Source organism: Terrapene carolina, unplaced genomic scaffold (assembly GCF_002925995.2).
Source record: "Terrapene carolina triunguis isolate 2854851 unplaced genomic scaffold, T_m_triunguis-2.0 Scaffold69, whole genome shotgun sequence".
Taxonomy (NCBI): domain Eukaryota; kingdom Metazoa; phylum Chordata; order Testudines; family Emydidae; genus Terrapene; species Terrapene triunguis.
Window position 1 is genome coordinate 66,517,151 of NW_020664420.1, and position 27,468 is coordinate 66,544,618.

At 41.5% G+C, this 27,468-nt stretch overlaps 1 protein-coding gene across 1 annotated transcript in view; it reads left to right on the forward strand.

The window, feature by feature from the left end:
• TNFAIP8 (TNF alpha induced protein 8) overlaps window positions 1-27,468 on the forward strand; it is a 78,492-nt gene that overhangs the window by 22,667 nt on the left and 28,357 nt on the right. The gene's annotated exons all lie outside the window — the stretch shown is intronic.

Sequence of the window (27,468 nt, forward strand, 5' to 3'; positions counted from 1 at the left end):
GTTAAATCTTTGCTAATTGCATGACGTAAACTGTTTCTAGAATAGCTGTCTAGCTAAGATCTTGGACTGCTGCTCTTCCTTCTAAACTACACTATTTTGCTTGCCCATATAAGGGCAAGTGTCTCTTTGAGGAAAAGAGACGTATGTCCACCTTGTATTTAGCGGTGACACTGAGTACATGTCCCAGAAAAATAACTGCTTTATTAAAAGTTTAACACAATTGCATAAGGATAAGAGCTGGCATATTTAGTAAATTGTATCCAGCTAGTTCAGACTGGCTTGGCAAATACCCCTTACCAAAGCTCCACTCAGCAGGGTAATAAGCAGGGCCGGCGCTTCCATTTAGGCGACCTAGGCGGTTGCCTAGGGGGCCAGGATTTGGGGGTGGGGCGGCAATTCGGCTGCGGGGGGTCCTTCCGCGCTCTGGGTCTTTGGCAGCAATTCTGCAGTGGGTCCTTCACTCGCTCCGGGACCCGCCGCCGAAGTGCCCCGAAGACCGGGAGCACGGAAGGACTCCGCCGCCGCAGAATTGACGATGACGACTGGGAGCGTGGAAGGACCCCTGCCTAGGGCGCCAAAAACCCTGGCGCCGCTCCTGGTAATAAGTAACAACACTTGGCCATTGAAACATATGTAGTGGCCCTATTCACTCAGTTACCTCCTTTAGTGCCAATCTCCTTATGGGTTTTTATGAACAGGCCTAGGTTTTTCTGGATCCCACATCCTGTCACAATAACCAGGGCAGCTCAGAAGGAAAGTTGTAACTGCAGGGTAACCCCCACTTCCTTGCCAATAGTTGGATACTCCCAAGAAAGAACATAAACTCAATATAGTCAATAGAGTGTAATAAACTGAAAGTAAATAGAACAGGGTAAAACACTATTCTCAAGGTCAGTGGTGCCCACACTGATACAATCCATGAATTTCCCTAGTTGTGTAACCTGATGAAGCAAGAGTAAAATTTAGTGCCACATTGGTATGTGGACTTCGTAGGGATCCTCAATGACCTGTGGCAACAATATCTTCTATAGCAGCAAAGCAACTTGGCTGCTTGAGTTCAGTACAGCCCAAAAGACACTCATTTGGGATAAGATGGTAAATCCCACTATAAATTTGATAGGCAGCAGGTAATAAAATTCCCTACCCTTACCTCCTAGCTTGAGACACAGTTCAGGGAATAGGGGGTCTCCCAAATAATTTCCCTGACTATCTAACTAAAGGATGGTGCATTCACAACTCCACAGATGATCCTCAGGTTAAGAGATTAATCTGGACTCCTCAGCAACTGCAGAGGGGCTGACAATTGCAGTTGGCGGGGATGCTCTTCATGCAGGAATCAGGCTGCTTCTGTTCCTGAGATTTTGTCTTACCACAAAGGGGTGCAGGTGCAAATTATAATAACTCTACTAAAATCTTAACTCTGATCTCCTAGCCTAGTACTCAGATACACTTTCAGCAGGCAGGCAGCCCAGAACTAGCAGCAAGAGCAGTATTTGCCAGGTTGTAGAGAGTTTATCTAGCGAGCTGGAGCACTACCAGCCTGAGTGGGTAGGGAATTTCCCCCCAAAATTTCTATACACTGGGAGTTGCTTCTAACAGGGAAAGGACCAACCTGAGGGATCTTGCTCCCAGGTCCGCAGAGGCCATTCTCAGGGAAAACCCTGCATGCAGGCCTGGGATTCATCAGCTTACCACCCATCAAGTCCTTCCCTTTACAGTGGCTGGCTCTGGACTACTCCAAAATGGCTTCTTCTCTCTCACTGTGCTCCTAGGCATGGGCATCTCATTGAAGACCTTCCTACTGGACAGGCTACCTTTTCTTCCCAGGCTTTTACTTGTCAATTATTTGACTCTACCCTCCTCCTTTCTCTCAGACACTGCTCCTCCTCTGAGCAGGTGTCAGCTGGCCAGCCAGGCACCCTACTATCCTCCTCTGACTGACAGGGGCCCCTATTGCTCAAAAGTGTCTCTCCTGTCTCCCTCTTGGTTGCCTAGCAGACTGAGTCTGCCCTTGACCCCCCCCTTCTTCCTAGACAAAGTGTGCCTCTCTCTGAGTTACAAGCACACAGAGCCCCAGGAACCAAGTAAGCTCCTTGGGGGTTACACACAGATTAAGCATATTATTTTAGAGAACGCTAATGGGTATCTCAGTGACCCTGAGGAAATTATCAACTTCTCAGAGATGGTTGACTCATTTTGTTTGTTACATAGAACTTGCTCCTCCCCATTTCTCGGAAACCCTGTTTCATTAAACAACCAATAATAAACCCTCACAGATTTAGCCTGTCATGATGCTTCCTTGTATGCGAAAATCTGGTTAACACTTTTGCTCTCATATCTGTAGTCCAGGGTACCAATATAATGGTAGCTTTTTTCTCCAATAACACATTTTCATTTGTAGCATGGGAAAAGATTGAAACTTTCAATTAGATATTGTCACTCAACAGACTTCTCAGTCTGTTAAATGCCTAGCCTCTGATTAACATGAATTCTTACCTGTACAGCCCTATAGCAATTGGAACACCATAACCCAGGACCAGCTTCTGCCGTGCTCTGGTGACCTTTACTCTAGAAAAGAACCCTGCTTTCCCATTGGAAAGGCCTCCCAGTACTATAGCCCTCCTGTGTTTCCTGTTGAACATTTGAAGTGCATGAGCAATTGCTTAGTAAGTGTAAACAAATAGTCATTGACATAGAAGTTAGCATAAGAAAGGAAACAAGCTGCAAAACCCAATATGATCTGAAAATTGACTTCAGTTTTAAATGACTGAGATTATTGGTGGCAGTTGAAAGAGACATTTTTTGGCCTTTTTTTATTTGACTGTATTACATATTTATGATCAGCTCTCAAGCTTTCTTCTTCATTCATTCATTAATTCTCCTGCCCTTGGAGCGCAGAGTGCTCACTTCGGATCACCCATTTCCAGAGAGTATGGTATCCTGCCAGTGTTGTGGCCTGCTCTATATGAAGGCTGATGCCGACAAAGTTGGAAGCCATGACATCCTTCTAGGATGTGCAAATCAATCTGTCAGGTCTTCTTTCCTCTTGCTAATTTAAAAGCAAATCCTGGCTTTTAAGAGTTCTGCCTCCCACCGGCCCGGTTTCTCTGGATATGGGTATTGATTGAACTGGCAATGGGATAAACAGCCCAGAAAGAAAGGGGGTGAAGGCAGAGCACATACCAAGGCTGGGCTCTTCCTCCTCCATGTGCTCTCCACCTTTCAATGGACAACCAGAGCGGGGGAGAGTTGCATGCTGATTGGACCTGCACTTCTCCCGCCGCCATGCCCCCGCCTCCCCCCAATTAAACCTCTTCCCGGTTATCTGGGGCAGTTTGGTTTCCTTTGCTAACTGCCCCCCCCCCCCCCCCCCCCCCCCATAAGTCATAGGATTGGAGCTGAGTTTTTAGGATGCTGCAGGTCTGACCAAGTGCTTATTTTGTGATCAGGAAGTATTTTTTCCCAGTGGGTTATAATTGGCAGAGGAGCACTAAGTTTTTTCTCGCTAGCACTGGAAACTGGCTCTTTCAAGGTTTTGTACATGACTGTTCTTTGTGACTGGAATAGGATGTGCCCATCTGGTTTATCTGTTGAAGCTGAGGATGAGTCTATAACTTCAGTCTGCTGCAGTGCTTTACAAATTAGTGACAATGCCCAGAGTTCTTGTCTTGGGCATAAACTTCACTCAACTGATGGACTTTTCTCTGATGCTGATTAAATATACCAGTTGTCAAATATGCATGTGGAAGCAAGTCTTCAAACTTGCCAAAAAATTACCACTTTTTTATCCAAGTTTGGTCTGTGCTGTCAGAAGTCATACCTTTCAGCTAAACTTTGTTTCTTAATGAGAAAAAAACCTCTTAATTTCAGGATCATTTCTGTTTTTCCAGATTGTTTCTGTCGTGCCAAAAGTTCTTCAGCAGAGTATTTTTGGTACGAACCACTGATAGCAATATCACCCTTAAACTTTGTATTGTTTTTCTGTCGGTCCTTAGCCATTCTGCGGATATGCCAAACCTCTGCAGCATAATCCAAGCACATTCAAACTGATTGCTGAAACAGGCCATTTTCGTTTGCTGCTTTCAGTAACTTGTGGCTTTTTTTATTATAAAATACCACCACCTCATCCTTTCTGCCAAGTTGTTGTTAGGAGTACAGTTATTTAAGAGCTCAGAGGTGACTACTGTTTGGAGTACAAATATTTGAAGGGCTGAGGTAAATTAGAAAAACACTGCTTTAGTAGTGTCATTAAAAATGGAACTAACTAGTTCAAGGCAGTTTAATACCTTCCTTTAAAGCCTCCCCAGGGATGCGCTGGACTCTCAACCAATTTTGAAGTGTTATCTCATCAGAACAAACTCATTAGCTGATGTAGCCATGTTGGTCCCAGGATATTAGAGACACAAGATGGGTGAGGTAATATCTTTTATTGGGCCAGCTTCTCAGCTTGTGGTTTTCACCGAGAGAAGTTGGTCCAACAAAAGATATTTTCACCCACTGTTTCTCTCTATAATAATACATACATCTGTATAACTTAAGGCATGGTTAATGAGAAGAAGATATTTAGGAAATGAGGATGTTTGGGTAGGCAGATGTTAGGCCCAGATCCAGCAAAGCACTTAAGCACATGTAAAGCATGTGTAATTTTAAATATGTGAATTGTCCCACTAACTTAAAGGGGACTACTTGTGTGCTCAAAATTATACTTGTGTTCAAGGGGTTTGCCAGGCTGAGAGCTCACTGATTGTGTTGCATAAATCAGTGTCCTATAAAATATACTTAAAATGTGAACAGGCTTGTGTGTGTGTGTGTTTTGTTTTTTTCCCCCCATGGTGGAAGCTTTCCTAAAATGAACATAAGATTGAAACAAGATCTTTCTGTAACAGGTGGCAATTTTCTGCAATATCTCAGATGAACCTTATTGGATTAAGTTTAAATATTTTAGGAGCCCACTGTAAAAATTCAAATGTTTATGTACGTGGAATTGTGTGGAATTTATTTAGGAGAAAGACAGGATTAATGCAATTGGTGGAAAATATTGTGTACTTCAAAAGACTGTTGAACAATGTAGCAGATATGACTGATCTCTTGGGACAATGCATCTAAAGTGAAATTCCTAGCAAGTACTGGGGAGAAGGATACTGCAAACCCCCACCTTATGGACTTAGCCTTTGAAGCATTGCCTGGGCGGTGGAACGGACTTTTGTCTGCTGATAACCTGTTACATGAGGACAGTTCAAAGACCTCCAAACTGTATTAGGGATGGACTAAACATTTGATGAATCTTCTTATTCTGAGAAAAGAGTGTGATTAACTTAAATCCACATGAAACACCCTGGGTAGGGTTTCGAAGGACTGCTCCTGCCAGAGCCCATGTTGGAGGGCGGTGATTTCTGGTAAGCTTATTAGCATACATGTTAAGGTTTCTTTATTGTTTTTTGATGTTTTCTGTTTATTGCTTTTACCTTAAGAATAAAATATGCTTGCTTAGAAAGTGCTGTGTGATAACTTATAGCAATTACACTGTTAACCCTCTCTGAGGAGAGAAACGACGCAGGTCTGCTTAGGCAGACTCTCTTTTGCTGGGAATAACACAGTGAAAGCAGTGAACTGTTCAGCCTGGAAATAGCCCAGTCAGGAGAGGGAGAGAGACATGGGTCTCTCCATCCAAGAACGGCAATGGCTGGAGAGCTTGAAACCCTGAGTGTGAGTGCCCTTGCTGGACCATGGAAGGGGGAATACAGGTGCAGTTGCCCTGAACTGTGACACCCTTGGACTATGGGGAAAAAAGTTAGTGAAATATCAATAGATAATGAGATTCTTTGTGTTGTTGACAATAAATATCTTTGAGAGTGAAATGAAAAAACATGCATGCCTGGTGTTTAAGAAAATGCTGTCTGCAGAATACACTGGAAGAACTGCTCAGAAATACATAATCCTTTATGTAAAGGCTGTTATAACTTTAGTGGAATCAGCATGACTTTGATTTATCTGCCATTTACATACTGGCTATGCAAGCTATAATCAGATATAGGCAGATTTACTTTACAGTCTGTGATCTTTATAAAAGATTTTTCAAAAATTCTGGATTTATGAATTTTTGTATTTATGCTTGAACCTTCTTGATTCTATTAACCTTTGGGCTTGTACTCTTTCCTGGCCCCTTCACCTTCCCTTTTAATATATAGAAAAAATTCACACAGTCAAATGAAATTATATTATGGGATGGCTTAAACTGACAAAAAGTTCAGCTTTGAGGATGAAACTCAATCCTAACTAATTCTGTACCCAGGTATTGCACCTATATGGTCTTTAATAGGATTCTCTGAATTGTGAGTGACCTTCAAATACCATGTTCATCTTGTTCATTAAGAATGTTTCAGCCTTGACTCAGTATTTCCTGGCTTTTCTCAGTTTCTGAACTTCTGATCTGTTGATATGTCTGCATAACGTGTGTGTTTTCTTATTCTGTATGTAGCTACGGGTGTCACTTCTTGCATGATCGTACTTCTGCTATGTGTATATTGTGACCATGTACAATATAACTGCTCTACTTCCCAACCGTTCCCAATCTTTAAAGTAAGTAAGGCCTAAAAATATATATTTTTGCAACTTATTTTGGAGGAACACACAGAATCTAGTGACAAGTAGAACTTCAGAGTGAGACAGTGAATTGCTGCTTTAAGGACTGGTGCAGTGTCAGCTTCCAGGAAAGTAATAGCAATGCACTTCAGACCAGATTACCACCCAGTATCGTGGCTATTCTGACATCGAGGTAACAACTGAACCATAGAGCTTCATGTTTCAGAAATATTTACCATCCCATTTAGTCTGAGCAAAACTTTCATGGGAGAAGCACACCTCATTATCAACAAATTGCTGGGGAGATGACCAGATATTTATGAATAGCTTCTATGTTTCCCCAAGTTAATATCATTGGAATAATTTAAAGGGTATAGTAGATGTTCAGATGTGCTAATTCTTTAAAACCAGTTCACATTATACTTGGATTGTTCCCAAACTCAGCAATTGATGATGGGGGGGGTGGGGAGGGTGAGAGGAGGGAGGGAGGGAATGTATCCTTTTATTGTTGTTAAAAAGACTAACTAGAGGGTAGAAACAAAGATTTGCTACACATTAAGATGGCTGTTTAAGAAGAAAGATAGACTAGAAATTCTAACCCAAATACATAATAACCAGAGCCCCAGTTGTTTCCTTGCTGACAGTGTGTGCTCAGGGAAGTGTAAACAGAGGGTGTTAGATCTGTGGCAACAACAGCCTTTCCCCAATTCCATAGAAGGTGCTCTGTGGGGTTTGAACTTTTCATATTAGTCTGGTCAGGGCCAAGCAGATGCCCACTGTCCATGACATCTTCCCACCAGAAACCCAGGAGGTTTGGGACATGCCAGGTGTTGGAAAAACACTCACATTTGTTGATGAGCCTTGTAAGCACTGATGGCCCACCATGAATACTAGTGGTTGATTTTTCAGAGGCATTAGTCTGTACCTTTTGTACAGTCAACAGCCTGGTTTTGAGGGGTTCTTGGCTACTTTGATCACAGATAACTTCAGAGCAGGCAGGTTATTCTTTATTTATTCAGTGCTGACCGTGTGCTCAGCTCCATACGGAACATAGAGGAGACATGGTTTTGTTTGGTTTGTCTTAGTTAGTCTGTAAGTAATTTGGGGATAGGGTTGTCTCATTTGTTTTGTGAAGTAAATATGCAGCACACAACACTGCATTTTCAGTACTATATAGCTAATTTAAATATGTATTTATATTAATAATCAGAATTTTACTATATAAATAGGCAATACAATTCTGTCACACAGTGTACTTGTTATCAAAAAGATAGTTTTAATGTAAAATGGGATTTTTTTCACTTGAAAAAAGTATTACAACAATCTAGGTTACATGGGTAATGCATAGTTACTTTCAGATGACAGCATGCTTATTTCATTGGTCAAATAGGCTTATGTTGTGCTTTCAAAATAGGCTCTCAGGGATCTATCAAAATATTTTAAAGATAAATATATGCTAATGGGGGTGAAGAGAAGTGCATGCACAATTCTTTTTTGTGGCGTGGTGTCAAGGCTGAATCCCCACTCTGTCACTTCGAGTGTAGGAAGTGGGGGCCCCACAAGGATTCTAAAAATTAATACTGGCCACTCCGGGCTTGTATTAAACTCCCAAGGTTACAGCTTCTCTCTGACCTTGGCTTGGTAAACACTGCCACCACCCAAATGCAAAAAAACCCCTTGGACCCAGGAAGGCACATTTGGGAATACCTCCCTGTGGGGTACCCTCAAGCCCTTTCACCCCCACCCCGGGGAAGAGCTGAGAAAGAAAACAAAGGAAATTAGCTTTTGCCACCAGCTAGTCAGAGGCATATGCACACATCTCTGAGGACACCAAAAATCCAATCCTGTTCTTAAAAAAGGTAAATTTTATTAAAAACAGAAAGAAAATACATCTGGAATTTAGGCTTTTGCTAGATGTTAAAAGAGCAATTCCAAAAACCAAGCACCTAAAATAGCTTTCTTGGCGGGGGGGGTTCAGCTTAAAGGTTACAAGCAAACAAAAGCTTATGGGGTTAGCACAGAGGAGTCCACAAGCCAATAAGAAATAAAAGAAATAACCCTAATCGTGTCTTTTTTTTAGACATTCCCTAATTTTACTTACATATCTGAGCCTTCAGATGAGTAGGTTCGAGGTATGAACTGATAATCTATAATCATACCTGGCTTAAGCTGCTTACAGCATTGCTGCTCTCTCCCTGCAGCCCAGAGAACAACAGACAAAGGGAAAGTTTCTTTCCCAATTTTAAAAAGTTCTACCTTCCCATTGGCTCCTTTGGTCAGGTGCCAACTCCTTTTCTTTTACCTGTGGGCTTGTTAACCCTTTACAGGTAAAGCAAACAAAGATCAGACTGAGAGGGATTTTACAGCTAACTGGCTGGCTGGGTGTCCATCAAAGGGAGCTACTCCCCCCTCCCCCTTCATGCATCACAGGTGTGTTTTCACATGCTTAGACATGGATAGTTGATGCCAAAATCTTTTTTTAAAGAACATATTAGAATTGTGCATCCTTTCTTTTGAAAAGTCCATGTGGTTGAGGCATGCATTTAAAAGAAAAATGTATATGAGCCGGAGTTCAGTCTGACAGCTCAAACTGGATGGAGGATATGAGGGAGGCAGAAAAGGCACCTGAGCCTCTCCCAATATAAACTTCCAATATAGAGCCCAGGGGTTCTGCTACCTGGCCCTCTGATAGAAGTCCCTTAATTTTCTGAAGTCCATGTGAACTGATCATTGTGGTTTTTTGCCCCCCCCCCCCTTTTTTTTTTTTTTTTTTTTGGAAGTGCTTATGACCCCAGGGCAGGGACTCTACAGAGCGACTAAGAACTTCAATAAACCTTAATACTAAGGTGATTTATGAAATGAGATGCTAGGGATTGTCCAGGCTTAATATTCCCTTGAGATTTCAGGATATGTCTACACTGCAATTAAAAACCCACAGCTGGTCCGAGTCAGCTGACTCAGGATTGTGGGGCTCAAGCTAAGAGGCCGTTTAATTGCAGTGTAGATTTTCGGGCTCAAGCTGGAGCCCAGGCTCCACACGATCCTGCCAGGAGGGAGGATCCCAGAGTTTGGGCTCCAGCTGGAGCCTGAGTGTCTATCCTGCAGTTAAACAGCCCCTTAGCTTGAGCCCCATGAGCTCAAGTAAGATGACCTGGACCAGCCGTGCTTTTTGAATTGCAGTGTAGACATACCCTCTGAGGCTATGTAGGGGTGCTCTTTTCCCAGCTCCAATCAGTTGCAATTTATCTGCAGTGCTTAGGAATGCTGCTGTGCCATACCACTACTGAGACTGAGTCACGGGTACAAGTACGTACTTGGGAAGATGATTTTTGATAGTATAGGGCCAAAGGCATATCAAGATCTAATTGCTGGAAGCTGAAACTAGACCAATTCAGACTAGAAATCAGATGCGGTTTTTAACATTGAGGGTTATAAACCATTGGGACAATGTACTTAGAGATGTGGTGGGTTCTGTATCACTACAATATTTAAATCAAGATTGAATCTTTTTCTAAAAAATATGTTCAGCTCAACCAAAAATTATGGGCTTGATGCAAGAATAATTTGCTGATATTCTATAGCATTTGCTGTTCAAGAGGTGAGACTAGATGGTCATAATGGTCCCTTCTGGCCTTAATCTGTTAATCTTTGCTCTCTTTAGATTTAAGAGCCGTAACAGGTTATGGGCTATTTTGCTATGTGCATTGGTCTACGTAGCTCCTAAGCCCTGCAATACATTTAAAGCTGTACACAGAGGAAACTAAGGAGATGGCAACAAATCACTGATCCTGTGAAGTGTTCAAGTGCTGGAGGACATTGTTGAGACTAGCAGACCATGCACACGGTATGAATGCACATTTGGTTGGCTAACCAGACTTCAAATACTCTCTGGAGCTTTAGATTGAGGGTTTCTTCTCTCCTAGCTCCTCCTCACCTTCCGATGGGCCCATGGAGTTGAGGAGCCCCAGAGGATCCGTGCCTTGTCACCACAGTTCGACAGTTCAGTTGAAGCTAGGGAAGCAAGGACACAGTGGAGCTCCTAAACTCAGCAGGTTCGCTGTAGGAGAGGAAGTACAGTAGATTCGCTTTGGAAGGCCAGGAACCCTCTCTAATGTGCATAAACATATCAGGATGGACCAGTGAGGCATGATAGCTTGTAAATTGCACAGGACAATTAAAGTAGAAGGGAGCCTTGGAACCAGGAACCCTGCTGAGCACTTTATGAAGCATATGTTATAGGCAGCTAACCACAGTCATAAAATGGCCTTCCAAAAGACTCCTCCTTCCCTGTTCTGTTTCAAAAGCAAAGAAGATCTGAAGACCTATTTTAAAGTGGGAAAACTTAAATGATTTTAATTTTTGAAAACAAAAGTTGGAAAGCTAAAAAATATGAAGGTAAAATTTTTAAAATGGGTTGTTTTGAGTATGGAAATGCGCAATTCACCTGTATCCACTTATCAGTTTCTAATTTAATTTTACCTTTCATACACTTACACTATAGGCCCCCAAAGTGCTAAAAACAGACACTCTTTTTTCAATAAACAGATTGTTGGACTAGGTGCAAGTTAAATACTACTTCTGTATAACACAGATTCTGTATTTGGTGGCAGAAACACTCATGGGGAGGACGAAAATTAATGTTGTTTGGGCACCTTAACTGTGTATTTCCATATTTCTCAATGTTTCATTTAAAGTTTTACACTACAATTTCTTAGCTTTTTCCAACCGATTTTTTTTTTCATGTCAACAATGTTTTAAAGAGACAAGGTGGGTGAGGTAACATCTTTTGTTGGACTGACTTCTGTTGGTGAGAGAGACAAGATTTCGCGCTCTCTCACCAACAGAAGTTGGTCCAATAAAAGATATTACCTCACCCACCTTGTGTCTCTAATATCCGGTACCAATGTGGCTACACCAACACTGCATAGAACAATATTTTGTCCCTTGAGTTTTTGATATACATACAGCTTTAATGATGCTGTAACCATTTTTTGCCTTTTGCATTTGACTTCATTATGAAGTGTATGTATTTCACCTTTTTCCAGTGTGTAGTTATAGGGATGAATACAAAAGATGGTAGTAAAATTGTTTTATTACTGTATTTATTGTGGCCTAATATACTGAAATCACCTTTGACCAATAAAAACTTCTAACTTTTTTCCAGCTGTAAACAGAGAATCCTGTCATTACTGGTCAGACAAGTATCCTTGAATGTGCTTCTTACATGTGTGATCTTATGACGGAGCCTTTCCCTGTTATAGATCCTATTTTGTTTTATCTGACACATTAAAACTCCAGGTTTCCTGCTTCTGCTAGCTTTCAAATATCCTAGCCCATGTGGAGTGCTGGCTATAATTCTGCAGGGTATTTGAATAAGGGTTAAGTTATTTGTGTAATGAATGTTGAGCAACCATCTTGATCCCATTACAATGCTGAAGGTTGGACCACATTTACAATGAGTACTATGTTGTAAATACCCTAGTGGATTATAAAACCAAATTCCCAGAACAACAAGAATGACAGCTTTATTCTTTTGTTGACCAAACATGTTCACTGTTTGCAGTTTAGGTAAAGTTCTGTTGATTTTTTTGTGGTGTGAATAAGCTTTGTTACCTGGTTTAAGAAAACATAGCGGAACCCTCGAGTCAAACATAAATGTCAGCAAAGTAGCTTGACAGAGAGCTGCTGGATCTTACCTCTGCTTTTCAGCTCATACACTACACTTGCGATTATTTAAGACAAAAGTTTTTTATCCAAGACTGATGCTGAGATTAGGTAAATTTATTTTTAAAAAAATACAAATTGAACGTAGTGGATTTGTGATTGAGGATTAGGTTTTTCCTTGTACTGAAAAGAGATGGTATTCTACTGCTTTCAGCTAATATGTGTTTCTTAAATGTTGCTCTTTTGGAACTACTGTTACAGAGCAGGATAGAGGTAAAGGATGTAATTGGCCATTATTATTTGACTTTGGACATCATTTTTGTGATTTTAGTGTTATTGGAGGGGAGAAAAATAAAATTTCTTGTTCCTTAGCTCTAAGAACAAAACAGAACTTTTTAAGAGGATCTCATACACTTAATGACTTCTTTTAATGTATCATATGTGTGATGACTGATAAAATAATTTCTGCTTAATTTTTTTCTGGGGGGCAGGAAGAGGAGATTTTGTTCTGCAGTTCAGGTGTCATACTTTAAAACTGAGGGTAGACATTTAAACATTTTTTCAGAGTATGATGGACGTCTCTAATGGAGCCCCAGATAAATTAAAACTAAAATCATACAAATTTTCCCTTTAACATCTTTGTTGTTAGTATTATGTGGAGCCTTATGCGTCTACAAAATAAATGTGTTTTTCAAATAATTGTTAATTGGCATTGCATTTTAAACCTATGCAACTATCACACTCAAGAAAAGGATTATATGTTAAAGGATATTAGTTAGGTTTATTATTTAAATATAGTATCTATCACTATTATAATAAGTGCAATGGTGACTACTGTCAGTCAGGTTTGCATAATGGCTTCCTTTCTAACCTCTTCTTTTCAGTTGCTCATAATTTTCTGAAAATGTTCACATTTTGGGTGGAAATTTTCAGGCTTTTACTCTGTCTGGAAGTAACTTAGGTCATGTCTACTCTACAAACTTTGGTCAATGCAAGCTATGTCAGCGTAAAGCCGCTGCAGTTAGTTTATTGCTTGTGTGCGTGCATACTTGGCTCCTTGTGTGGGCACTGCACGTACGCACCAGGAATGCTTGTGACAAAGCACAGCGTGATGCACCATGACACGGTATCCCAGTGCGTAACTTGCCATCCTCTGGTGCCCTGTCTTGTGCAAAATTTAGGCAATGCACAGTGGGGCAGAAACAAGTCGTGCAGGGAGTGACTAGGAGCAAGAGGTTAAGTTCCAATCACACAACTTTCTCCATCCAGATCCAATAACTTTCACTCCTTTTTTTAAAAATCCCACAAACCCACTCGGCACCTCTTGCTGTCCATCATCTCTGACAGAAGGATGGAGCCTGCACAGCTCTGGACTGTTGTCATGACTGTTGTAAACACTGGACGAACAATCTTCTGGTATTTGGAGAGCTGCGGGAAGACCCACAACACTGGGGGACGTGATGATTCTGTGGAGCACAGGTTGCTATGGGACATAGCAAAAAGAAGTTCAAGGTTTGAATTAAAGGAGGGAATTGTTCAGCTGCATGAAACAATACAATTTTGACCTGTTTTCGTGGGTATGAGTGCAGGGCACTGGCACTATTTTCCACAGATAGTGGTGCTTTCAGCTGATATCTTGCTCCTGAGAGTAACAAAGGCACAGAGAACACAGTTGCTACTGGCGTCCCAAGGTGGGCAGGGCAGGCTTGTATGCTGCTAGTCTGTTTGCTGCAATGGTACCTGCTCAAGTGGTGTGGGAAAGTGTCTTACTATGGGGGAAGAAGTAAGGCTGCCATCCCTAGAAACCTTTGGGAGAGGATTTCAGAGGTCCTCCATGAAAGCTTCAGCTAGATCTCTCTGGAGGAATCAGTGGGCATCCCTGTGTACATAAACTAACTGCTCTGCATGGCTCTACCTGGCTAACTCTACAGGGAAATGAAAAGCAGATACCAACGCTACCTCTTCTAGTACAAGTAAATTAAAGAAAATCAATACCTGTGTTCTTCTGTGCTGGGTTTGGGCGCTGTCTATACATTGAAACATTGTAATGGAAAATGCATTCACGCGCTTAGCCGAGGTTCCTTCCCCTGCGTTGGGCTCTCCCACATTTGGCTGTTTTAGAATGACTTGACTGCAAAGTCTCAAACGGATCCTGAGTTTGCAGCATAGCCAGAACTCCTGGTCACATGTTCCCCATCCTCCTCCTTGCTGTTCATGGCAGGACTCTGTGCTTTGGGCTCCTCAAAGGTATACACAGCACTCTGTGAGGCACCGGTGGGGTCTCCACCAAGTATGGCATGCAGCTTGTTGTAAAAGCGGCAGGTCTGCGGCTCACCACCAAATCTACTGTTGGCCTCCCTGGTCTTCTGGTATGCCTGCCGGCAGGGGACCCTGCAGCTCTGAGCTGTAGGGGGACGAGAGGGGGACCCTGCTGTTTAGAGCCCCCATGGGTGGTGGGGCTCACAGGGGCTCCCCATTTTGTCATGGATATTTTTAGTAAAAGTCAGGGATAAGTCAGGGCTTTCATTAATTTTTCTTTTTGCCCGTGACCTGTCTGTGACTTTTACTAAAAATATCCGTGACACAATCTTAGTCTTAGTTATGACCTTTGACAATTGTATGCTAAAATGTTTGTGTGCTGCCACATGCACATTGCTAACCTACCTTTGTAGTAACCTTCCACACCTGTCATACATTTTTCATTAGAGTGCAATTTATGTCATGAACAAGGAGGTCTCTGATGAAATTCAGAAGCTTTGTCAGTGGGGAAGACCAGCAAATCAAGGAAGAAAATCATTAAAGTTAACTTTAATAAACAAAAACAAAAGAACCCCATAAACTGGAAAGCCAGAAAATATTAAGGCTTAACATTTAAAGAAACACTGAAATACCTTAAATGTGCATTTTCTGTACTCCAGCATGAACTCGTTTCCTGTCACGTGCACCCTACTCATAAAGCATGAGAGTGAATGATATGTATCATCATCTTAAATCTGGTCCTGAATTTGGGAGTTTAGTCATGTACCCGCTTGCTTTTATTATAAATATGTACAATTCTTTCTAGAACTTTAGATACACGTGTAGTAAACTGTACATGCAAGACAGACCAGGGATTATTTTTATGGAAACTACATGGTGCACCTGCGTACATAATAGATTATACTTTAATATGTACAATGTAGAGTAGTAATAAACTACACGCCAACATGTGTGGGCCACCTAGGTTGGCAGTTAAATTAGCTTTGTAGCTAGCTTTCTTAGCTCTTGAACTGCAAATAATAAGGTTTTGCTATTCATGGTAGGTTAGCTTTGTAATCTATTTGATGTGCCCCTGAAATGCCTTGAAGGAGAGCTGTGATGCTGATTGAAAAGAGAACCTAGGTTTGAGCAAAAATTAATACATACCTGTGACAGAAGAGAACTTGTCTTCTGAAAAGTTTTCTGTTAGAGATACTGGACCTTATGATGATGAAACTAATGTAGTATAAAGGAATGGAAATAGGGATGGGTGTATGTAATTATGTATATATAAATATTGGAAAAATGTAAAAAGGGACTATGCATTATGAATATGTGGGAGCCGAAATAGTTAAGGCTGTATGTACAGCCTTTAACTGTGGCATATGCTACCTTTGCAACCTTAACATTTCCTTATATAGGATTTTTTGGTATGGAATATATGCTAGGTCCTAAATCTTGTATGACACGGAGTAGAAATTGAAATTTTTTCAAATATAGTCCAGTGCTGTGAATGTCCTATCTGTTTTAGAGCAAAGACTGTTGTGTTAAAGATTTATCTATAACCCAAAGAGTTTTCAGTAATCTCTTTGTATGGCTATATAAAAATTTAATTTAACATAAGTTTTTTGAAGTTAAACTGCAACAGATTGACTTTTTTATCCCCATTTTGGCTTTACGTGCCCTGTTGAACTTCAGTTAAGTTTCTTTAAACAAAGAACTGGTATAAAATAAATTTCCAAAGGAAAAAAAAAAACGATGGATTTTTATGCTCAGATATTTCCCAGCCATTATCATGTAACTGTTGCCACCTAGTGGTACTGTATAAAACTAATATAGCTACAGCACCTATATTAGTCACAGATAGAAGTCAGAAGTGAAAATGTGTCACCTCTCATATCTTCTGTTCCATTTTACCCAGAGTTTCAGCAGGCACAGGAAGGGGGTGGGGTTGCACAGTATGCTTTAAACACAGAACTCAAAGTGCAGGGAAATTAATTCTGTTGCCAAGTCTGCTCCCAAACTTTTGTATGCAAGTCATTAATCTCTATCAGTTTCTCCTTTTTCCAAGATGAGAATAAGTACTTGTTTTGTAGGAGTTGAGTCTAAACATCTGCAAAGTATTTTGAAATCCATAGATGAAAAATGCTATAAAATGCAAAGTTGCATGTGCACATATTTGCATGCAACTTAAATATTCTTTCCTGCTCACCCACTCCCAACAAATCATCATTAGTGAGAGCAGAGGCTGTGTAGCATTTCTAACTTTTGTTTCCTACCCCTATCTACATATTCAGCAGTTCAGTGACTGATTGATTCAGTCACTTCTGCTCCTGTGAACCTTAACTTTTCCTGGCAATTGGAAGTTTCTCTGATTGCACCTCAGAGTTCCCCAGGTGATTCTGAATGGCCAAAGACACTTAAATGTTGTGTTTCAGAGTAGCAGCCTGAGAGTCTGTATCCACAAAAAGAACAGGAGTGCTTGTGGCACCTTAGAGACTAGCAAATTTATTTGAGCATAAGGTTTCGTGGGCTACAGCCCACTTCATCGGATGCATAGAATGGAACATATAGTAAGGAGATTATATATACATACAGAGAACATGAAAAGGTGGGAGTTGCCATACCAATGCCAAGAGGCTAATTAATTAAGATGAGCAATTATCAGGAGGAGAAAAAAAACTTTTGTAGTGATAATAAAGATGACCCATTTCAGACAGTTTGACAAAAAGGTGTGAGGATACTTAACATGGGGAAATAGATTCAATGTGTGTAGTGGCTCAGCCATTCCCAGTCTCTATTCAAGCCTAAATTGATGGTATCTAGTTTGCATATTAATTCAAGTTCGGCAGCTTCTCGTTGGAGTCTGTTTTTGAAGCTTTTCTGTTGCAAGATTGCCACCTTTAAGTCTGTTACTGAGTGACCAGAGAGGTGAACTGTCCACATATCTATTCAAGTGACATCATCTTCAGACCTAATCACATCAGCCACACCATCAGGGGCTCGTTCACCTGCACATCTACCAATGTGATATATGCCATCATGTGCCAGCAATGCCCCTCTGCCATGTACATTGGCCAAACCAGACAGTCTCTAGGCAAAAGAATAAATGGACACAAATCTGACATCAGGAATCATAACATTCAAAAACCAGTAGGAGAACACTTCAATCTCTCCATCAATTTAGGCTTGAATAGAGACTGGGAATGGCTGAGCCACTACACACACTGAACTTTTGGATCAATACCACTAGCTTCTCATGACTTGTTGCAATTTTAATTAAAACCATTTCCCAACACTATCTCTCTTGACACATCAGTGTCTGGTAATACCTCAGCTTCATTGCCTGCAAGAAGTAGCTCTGAATTAAGTATCTCCCCCTCTTCTGTGATGAAGCTATAGCCTCTGTGCAATGTCCTTACTATACTAATTCCCCTGGAGTCTGGGGAATCCACTTACTTTCTTGCAGGCTTCCTATTTCTGATATAGAATTTCAAGTGGGTTTGTGACTTTGGCTCTTTGCTCTTCAGATTTCCTCTTAGACTTCCAGTTTCTAGTATTGTTCCAGAGAGCAATAAGCCATATCATAAAATAAACGTTGGCAGATAAGGATTTTTATTATAAAGCACCTCCGGGAACACCCAACTGATTATATGTCTTTGTTAGCTGAACACGTCGATCCTGCCTGTCAGAGAAAAATAGTTTAAAATAACTAAAGTCTAGAGTACTCTATATCCGTGTTTCTCAGTATTTATCTGTTGAGGCTCTCATGTTCAATTGAGTTGTTCTTGCTGTCCGGTTCATCACTCCCTAATTCTTCACATAAAGGTCTCTCCTAGTCTGAATAAAAACTTTGCAATCAGTGTATGAGTTCTGTTATTTGTATTGTTGTAGCACCTGGAAGCCCCAATCATGGACCAGGACTCCATTGTGGTAGGTGTACACAGGGCAAAAGCCTGGTCCCAGCTCCAAAGTGCTTACAATCTAACACAATAGATTGGAGAGTACAAGGAAACAATGAACCAAAAAAGGGGGAAAACAAAGCCTTTAGATTGGATTTTCAATAACTGGAGGAGAACTGTTGTTAACCTCTGGCAATAGCCATTGCAGATTTTGGTGCATATACTTGAAAGGAAGGGGCAGGTAGCTTTGATCTGCAGTATGTCCCCACAGTTAACTTTGACTACAATGCTTCCCTCCCCATGCCTGCCACATGCTTTTACACACAGTTATTTATACACCGTTTCCAAGCCATTTCATTTCCTGGCAGTAAGCAAGCTCGTGTGCTGGTGTGCTATTAGATGCTGAAAATATGGATCTTCTGTCTCCCTAATTACCAGGATCAAGACCTATTGCCTTTTATAGAGGCAGTGTTTCTTTTTCATGCTTCTGTACAAGCTGCTGCTATGAGATGATGGCCTGAGTTTCAGAGGCAATTTTGGGGTCAGAGAAAGATGGTGGCAGATGCTTGCAGTTAAGAGTTGTACAACAGCAGCATCTGAATGCGATCATGCAGACACGGATGCTTGGACTGAGTAGTGGCTGCTTTTAATGGCATGTGACCATTACGCAGTGTGCGGCTTCTGGCCCAGGATCACAGGCACACACTGGTGGGACCATGTTGTTCTGCAAACATGGGAGGACCAGCAGTGGGCCCAGAACTTTCTCTTGAAGAAAGGTACATTCATGGAGCTGTGAGAGAATCTGGACCAGGTACTTGAGTGGCAGAGCACCCAGATGACAGACCCAATAACAGTCCATAAGCATGTTATGCTTGCCCTGTGGAAACTGGCAAGCCCAGATTGCTACAAACTTGTTGGCAATCAGCTTGAGGTTGGAAAATCTATACCTGGCACAGTGGTCATTGAGGTCTGCAAAGCAATTAATGCTGTGCTGTCCCGCAGGCTTGTCAGAATTGCAGTTTTAATTAATGAGCTTCCTGAACTGTGCAGGTGTGATTGATAGGATGCATATACCCATCCTATGCCAGTAACCAAATATATTAAGAGGAAAGGATACTACTCCATTGTTATGCAGGCCCTTGTGGATCACCTTGGCATATTTATTGATACCTAAATCAGATTAACAGGAAAGGTGCATGATGCCAGGGTATTTCATAAGTCTGGCCTGTTTTAAGCATGGGCAAGCTTGTACATTGCCCGCAGCAATACACAGTCATCAATGGAGTGTTCATACCAACTGTGATTTTTAGGCGAGACAGTGTTCCCTCTGCTAATGTGGTTGATGAAACCTTATCTTGATGTGCATCAGCATGACAATAGGCAATTTTACTAAATGCTAGCAAGTTGCAGGATGGTGATAGAATGTCCCTTTGGCCTAATAAAGGTGAGGTGGTGCTACCTGCAAACTCATATTGGTTATAGTGTCTTTAATATCATACATGTGATTGAACCATGTGATATGTTTCACAATATATGTTATCTTATGGGAGAGTACTTTGGGTTCGACTGGGTTGCTGACAATTTTGAATCAGTGTGTACTTACAGATGACCAACATATGAATCTTACTGCTAAATGGTCTGCTACAGCCAAAGCCATAAGAGATGCCATTTGCACTTGTGTATTTGAGCTGTACAGTGAGTACGCTGTGTGTTAATGGGATTGCATAGAACATTTGGAGTGTTGTGTATGGTGCATTGAGGCTGTTGCCTTGTATTCAAATGTAGAGCTTAGGCAAGCATTAACAATTCCTTTTAATTCAACTGTATTGAAATTTATTGATGCTAAAAGAGTAAGCATATAAGCTGCTGTAACTTGTTGAAAGTATGTGCAAGCATAAGACACACACAGTTCATAAACAATACAAATCATTAGTTTATCCATCTCTTTCTGGCACATTGGATTAAGTATAGAGTGAAGCTGTTACTGCTGATGCTATAGTGATCCATGCTTAATTGACTGGCTCCACCAGGAATTGTTCTATGTTCTATTTTGATAATAGTAATGTGAATTTGACTCCATGGGGCTCCTGATTCCTGGGGTTTCACCCCCATGATGCATGGCCTTGAGTAGTCTATGAAACATGTTCCTGTGAAATTCCAAGTCTCACTTCCTTATTTCACAGTCATGGCAGAGATACTCTACAGCAGGTTCTTCTCCAGCTCTAACTTTTCTGATAGTCTGGAACATTCCTTATGAATCTCTATTATCAAGCCGTCCCTGCTCCTGTCACGTTGCCCTCAAATTCAGGATTCTTTTACTGACACTGACAGGTCTCCTAGTTGCCAGGGCATCCCTTGACAAGTCTATACCTTTGCACTTGTTCCTGACAGGCAAAGGAATAAATGTTGGTGAGTGACCTTGAATTCATGTAATTCTATTCTGTCTATGCAGCAGCAAGTAAAAGGAACAATTTTTATCTCAAGAGAATTCTATTCCCTTTGTATTTTCATTCTGCCATCAAACATCTCTGAGAACTTTGCTAAAGGAGCTATCCCAAGAGAAGAAATGGTGCGTTAATTTTACCTTCCAATGACCCAAAACGTTTTTTGAGGGGAAGGGAGAGATGTCTGGAGCCATTTACTGGAAGACATAGCAGCTGTGGTGATTATATTGCACACTTTTCAGGCTGCTGCCACCTTACAAGATGATGTGCTGCTTCAGATACCAGAATGGAAGAAGACCAATTAATTATTCCAGGCTGAGTCGCCAAGGAAATCTTTCTGTGACTTGTGCGAGAGCAGCTGATAAGTTCCTGGATAGGAATTGCAAATTACAATGGCAGCAGAGGGAGGCTTACATTACCAAGGAATCTTGGAGACCACCTGGAATTTCTAATGAGTGAAAAATTATATTTTATTACTCCTTCAGGACGGATCAAAATCAGATCAGTAATAAACCAGTTTCTGCACTAGTAGCAGGGTGTTTTAATGTGCAGCTGGTTTGGGATGGCAGTGATTGGCTTTAAACATAGCTTAATGGCGACTTACATTTTGGCTGGGATATGGCCACAAACCTTTTAGATCTTTATATGAATAATTTTTTCATTTTATTAAAAAAAATAAAAATAAAAACACTACTGCATTCAACTGCTGTAAGATGAATGCAGGGACAGGGAGATAGATGAACTTGATGGCCCTGCATGCACCCTCAGCTGAAGCCAAAGCTAGAATAGACTAAGAACCCACTCGTTATTTTGTAATATCCTTCATTATAACAAAGATGTTCCCCATCATCTTATTGGTCTGAGATATCAAGTACTCCTCACCCAGCTTCTGTCTATTCAATGGGTCCTACTCTCTCTTATTGTTGGCTGTCCAGGGCGCTGGGTGGGTCTTGTCTTCCCAGACATCCAAGTTCGAACCTACACTCATTTCAATTGAGTCCATGCTGAAATGGGGCTCTCTGCTCTTGTGGATGCTCAGGATGCAGTCCAGTTCATGGTAAAATTGACTGTTGGGCAGCACCGGAGTTCTTACTCTTATCCCTGACTTTCTGGTAGCTCACCTTGAGACACTATATCTTTATTTTGCATTGATGTCAAGTCCGTTCAATCCTGTGGTTGGCCTTTGTACAATTCAGAGTGCTTCTTTGCAGTGCTGAAGTCATAGGTTTTGCTCATTTTGGCTCAAAGCTGCACCGAAATTCTCAGGTGTTTGTTCATATGACCACATAGGTGCACGCTGAAACACAGGCATCTTGGGGCCATTGTTGTTTCAAACACAGGAGATGACCAAGCTTAGAGAAATTCCAAACAGTGTGTGATTGTGGATCTTGAGCAGAGAACTGTGAAGGGAGACCACTTTTAACCAGGGGGTAGATGACAAGATAGTACATAGGAATGGGATTATGGGTGGCGTTGGCTGCACATTTTCACTGCATTAACCTTGTGGTAGCAACACACATCAGAAGCTACTTCACAAGCTGACCTATAGCTCAGAATATAGTGCCTGTTATACCATGTGGCACTGAGAGCCAATAGTGGGTGTGTGAACACATACTATGTTAAGGGGGGGAAACAGGGTTGAGCATTGAGGTTAGCATGCAGTGAAGACCAGGGACTATGACTGTAGACCTTTACGCATCTGTCAGTCTTGGTGTGTTGCTTTAACCCTGCTTATCCTCTGGTACAGTCTGTTTGTCGAGCAAACCTTGATAAGCTGAAAACAGCTTGTTGGTTTATGTTTGTTAAGACTGATAGTGTAGATTGCAACTTGTTCCAAGGTTGTTCCTAATAGATAATGTGCTGTAAAAACTGAAGTTATGTAAAAAAAAATCATCCTTTTTCTGGTAAGATGATTCTAGTCATAGTCTGCACTTGAAACACTAATATTCCTGACAACAGGCAAACCTGAGCAGTGTCTGGATTATCTTGGTAAACTTTCAAACATAAATTTTCCATTCAAAGATAATAAAAGCAAATAGAAATCAGGGTAGAATTTGACAGGAGCAGGAGCAGATGGGTTACTGTGTCCAGAGGCTTTCTGGCTGCAGACCCATTTAAACCATTCTAATACCATTGCACAACTAGTCAAAATTCCTTTTTGATAGTATAAAAAATTGACACTCAAAACAGCAAAACTGCCTAAAGGCTGAACAAAAGCTGGTATTTTTTTCATTGCACTCATGTCTGTAGGACAAAGCAGCAGTCATCTTTTGAAACAACAACAACAACAACAAAATACAGTAACATAGTTACATGTTGTGCTCCTCTACCCCTGGGCTAGGAAGAAAAATTAAAATAGCTTCTAGGACTGTAAAATGATTTCAAAAAAAGTAATCGTGATTTAAAAGATCATGATTAATTGCAGTTTTAATCACCCTGTTAAACAATAACAGAATATTGTTTGTTTAAATATTTTTGATTTTTTTTCTACATTTTCAAATATATTGATTTCAATTACAACACAGAATAGAAAGGGTACAGTGCTCACTTGATATTTTTATTAAAAATATTTGTGCTGCAAAAAAGATGAAAGAAATAGTCTTTTTCAATTCACCTCATACAAGTATCGTCGTGCAATCTCTTTACATTTGTAAGGTGCACTTTCACAATAGAATTATTACTTTTTTATATAACTGCACTCAAAAACAAAACAATGTAAGACTTTAGAGCCTACGGCCTTGGCTACACTCGCGGATTCACAGCGCTGCTGCGGCAGCGCTGTGAAGCGCGAGTGTAGTCACGCCGCCAGCGCTGCGAGAGCTTTCTCGCAGCGCTGCGAGAGCTCTCTCACAGCGCTGCAAGTACTCCACCTCTCCGAGGGGAGTAGCTTGCAGTGCTGCGAGCGAGCGTGCAGCGCTGCAGGCGCTGATTACACTGGCGCTTTACAGCGCTGTACTCGCTGCGCTCGGGGGGGTGTTTTTTCACACCCCTGAGCGCAGCAAGTGCAGCACTGTGAATTGCCAGTGTAGCCAAGGCCTACAAGTCCACTCAATCCTACTTCTTGTTCAGACAATCACTAAGACAAACAAGTTTGTTTACATTTATGGGAGATAATGCTGCCCACTTCTTATTTACAATGTCAGCAGAGAGTGAGATCAGGCGTTTGCATGGCATAGTTGTAACCGGGTTGCAAGTTACTTATGTGCCAGATATGCTAAACATTTGTATGCCCCTTCATGGTTTGACCACCATTCCAGAAGACATGCTGTAGTGTTAGTTTTGGATTATTATGTTTTAGTATAGAAGGAGCTTTGGGAGACAAGGTGGTATGTGAGTGGCAGGAGAGTTTGCTCTGTTTCTTGGGGTTTGATAAGAGTCCCTTTCTGAGGCAGAATTGCTCCCTGGGAACTGAGCCTTGGTGTTGAGTTGCGATTCTGAAAAGAATGGATTGCCTGTATGCTGTTTAACCATCTCCTGTCAGGATTGGTATATGTATAAATAAAGCAAGTTATACTTAGAGTATTACCCAGACTCTATCACAGATTTCTCCTCCACTGGGAAGCTGACCTGCAAAGCCCTGTACATTTACAACTACTCAGCAGAGGGGTGACACTAGTCAAAAGAAGGGGGCCTGGGCGGCGCTTGAATTGCCAGCTGGGGGAGGCTAGCCCCCAGCCCCGCCCCTTCTACCCCACCTCTTCTTTTCTCCTCCCCCTCCAGAGTTCCCCCACCGCAACCACCGGCCCCCACCTCAGGCTAGTGCCCCCAACCCTGGAGCGCTGGGAGGGAGGGCAGACGGCGCAGCGCCAGCCCCAGCCCGAGGCCTACTTGGGGCTATGGCACAGGGAGAGGGGAACTGGCAGGAGGGGATCTGGGGGTGAAGTGTGGGCAGGGCCACGCCTGGCTGTGTGGGGAGGCACAGCCTCCCCCAGCCTATGATACCTGCCACCCATGGAAAGGGGATACTACATTTATTTCCTTACCTCTTTTGTAAGTTAATTCCTCCATTCCCCTACTAACTCTTTGTTGCTTTTCTGAACTGCTTCCAGTTAATGAAAATCTTTCTGGAAATATGGTGCCCAGAATTGAATGTAATAATCTAGGAACATAAATGCATGCTGGCTGCTTTGAGTAAGGTATGGTACCTGAGAAAAATCTGAGGTCCGTCATAGAAAATCTAGGGCAAACAAGTGCATACATAACAGAGAAAGTTTATGAAGCAAGACGTGAGTGAGAGAAACCGCAGAATCGGTGTCCTACATAGAACAAAGTGGGAAATATTATCATAGAATATCAGGGTTGGAAGGGACCTCAGGAGGTCATCTAGTCCAACCCCCTGCTCAAAGCAAGACCAATCCCCAATTATTATCTAAGGTTTTATTTTAAAAATTAAAAAAACCCCTCACCTTGCTCATGGAGATTTGGTAAGATTTCGGTTAGTGGGAAGTAAAAGTACGTCTAGCTACACCTATGCCACTGGAGTTTCTTACATGGTAGCTGTTAGTTCACAAATATAAATGTTTACTTAGGAGGCTTTTGTTTTCTGGTCCAAGTCAATTAACTGCATGAGCACATTTCAGCAGGTGGCGAGCTGTTCATTAGTAACACGTAAAAATGGAGCTAACTTATCTGTTTAGCTACTTATATGGTTATTATCAAGGTAGTATCTGAGTGCCTGAGGTATTTAAATAGAAATATCAATATACAACCTCTCTTTCTTCCCTCCCATTCTGTAGGAGAAATGGGTGTGGGTGTGAGAGACAGAGAAAGAAAGAGAACTAAATTAAAATAAGTTTTGTATTTAGTTTTGAAAGTAGATAGGGTTGACCACAGAACTATCTCTTGTGGGAGTAAGCATTGTAATCTAGGTCCAGACAGAAATAAGCATTTTTAGAGGTAAGCATGTTTCTACAACATACAATCAAAAGGATTACTCTAGTCTTCTGTTAACAGCCACAGTAAGACAAACACTCAGCCCTGAAGGCAGCAGCACAGTTGACTAAGGGCGAGTCTACAGTGGCAATGCTAAAGCGCTACTGCAGCAGCTTTATAAGTATATTCTCAGCAAAAATAGGGCACAACCCCAATTAAAAAAAAAAAAAAAAATCTTTCAGGCCACCTTTGTTTGATTATGCTCCTTAAATCAGATAGATATAATCACTGGGCAATGCGTCTCCCCACCCTAAGGGCTTCTCTACACTGGCAATTTACAGCGCTGCAACTTTCGCGCTCAGGGGTGTGAAAAAAAAAAAACACACCCCTGAACGCAGCAAGTTTCAGCACTGTAAAGCACCAGTGTAGACCGTGCCCCAGCGGTGGGGACCTGCGCCCCTTGTTGAGGTGTTTTTTTTGTTTTTTGTTTTTTAGCTCTCTCCCCGCGCTGTGCCGAAACCACACAAGGCATGGGGAAATAGTTTTTACTTTGTGTAACTATTTCTGCATGTTAATTTTTCCCCTACTGTTACTCATACCTTCTTGTCAACTGTTTGAAATGGGACATCCTGATTATCACTACAAAAGTTTTTTTTTTCTCCTGCTGAGAATAGCCCTCCTTAATTGATTAGTCTCGTTAGAATTGGTATGGCAACACCCATTTTTTTCATGTTCTGTGTGTGTGTGTGTGTGTATATATATCTTCCTACTGTATTTTCCACTGCATGCATCTGATGAAGTGGGTTTTAGCCCATGAAAGCTTATGCCCAAATAAATTTTAGTCTCTAAGGGTACGTCTGTACTACCCGCAAGATTGGCAGGTAGTGTTCGATGTATCGGGGATCGATTTATCGCGTCTTGTCTAGACGTGATAAATCGATCCCCGAATCGATGCCTGTACTCTACCGCAGCAGGAGGAGTAAGCGGAGTCGACGGGGGAGGCACGGCGGTCGACTTGCCGCCGTGAGGACAGCCAGGTAAGTCGAACTAAGATACTTCGACTTTTTCGCGTAGCTGAAGTTGCGTATCTTAGTTTGAACCCCCACCCCTTGTGTAGCCCAGGCCTAAGGTGCCACTTCTCGTGTACTCCTCGTTCTTTTTGCTGATACAGACTAACGCGGCTACCACTCTGAAACATCTACAGTACTGTGTATGAGCAGTCTGGGGATATTGTAAAAGATGTACATTATTACATTCTATTGCTATGCTGCAGAAAATTTTGTGAGTGAGCCTTTAAAAGTTATATGTGGATGTACAATATATGGGGGGCATGTAGTACAAAGAATAATGGAAATAATAATAGGAAACAAACTCCGCCATGAAAAATCACAGCTGAATTGCTTCTTTGAGGATCTATAGTACCACATTTTCAACATGGAGGAGGGAAAAAAGTAAAATAATCTGTTCTGAAACTTTAGCTTAAACAAACAAGTAAAGCTGCCATTTTTCCTCCTTGAAGTACTTTAAATCTTACCGTCTTCCAGTGTTAACCAGTCCAATTTCAGATATCTCAGGTAGTGGTGAAAAGTGCAATTTAGGTTTAAAAAAATATTTTCATTTGGAGCTTGTAGCAAGTTGCCTGAGGCCCCTTCTGCTTGTCAATCACTGTCATAAAATGTTCAAGTTACCACTCAGTGCTGCTTTTGACTTAATGATTTTCACCTCACTTCTGCTCTCTCATACACATTCCGCATGCTGTAACAAGT